This window comes from Arachis stenosperma, chromosome 1, assembly GCF_014773155.1.
Source record: "Arachis stenosperma cultivar V10309 chromosome 1, arast.V10309.gnm1.PFL2, whole genome shotgun sequence".
NCBI classification, from domain to species: Eukaryota; Viridiplantae; Streptophyta; class Magnoliopsida; order Fabales; family Fabaceae; genus Arachis; species Arachis stenosperma.
This window is the reverse complement of record NC_080377.1, coordinates 87,760,476-87,760,924: the sequence shown is the minus strand read 5'-3', so window position 1 is coordinate 87,760,924 and position 449 is coordinate 87,760,476. Positions and strand designations below refer to the sequence as shown.

Below are 449 nucleotides of genomic sequence, written 5' to 3'. Positions count from 1 at the left end.
ATGTCAGATGGACACCTTTTGGTCAACTGCTTATATCTTTCCCAAGCTTCATAGAGGGATTCACCATCTTTTTGTTTGAAGGTCTGAACATCCACTCTAAGCTTGCTCACCCTTTGAGGAGGAAAGAATTTATCCAAGAAGGCCGTGACCAGCTTATCCCAGGAGTCCAGGCTATCCTTAGGTTGTGAATCCAACCATGTTCTAGCTCTGTCTCTTACAGCAAAAGGGAAAAGCATGAGCCTGTAGACTTCAGGATCTACTCCATTCGTCTTTACAGTCTCACAAATCTGCAAGAACTCAGTTAAAAACTGGTAAGGATCTTCAGATGGAAGTCCATAAAACTTGCAGTTCTGTTGCATTAAAGCAACTAGTTGTGGCTTAAGCTCAAAATTGTTGGCTCCAATGGCAGGAATGGAGATGCTTCTTCCATCAAATTTGGACGTTGGTTT

At 42.5% G+C, this 449-nt stretch overlaps 1 non-coding gene across 1 annotated transcript; it reads left to right on the top strand.

Annotated features, from left to right (window-relative positions):
• LOC130950775 (small nucleolar RNA R71) lies at positions 1–104 on the top strand. Its single transcript, XR_009073724.1, has one exon. It is a non-coding gene; the product is annotated as a small nucleolar RNA R71 (small nucleolar RNA).
• The last annotated feature ends 345 nt before the right edge of the window (positions 105–449 follow it).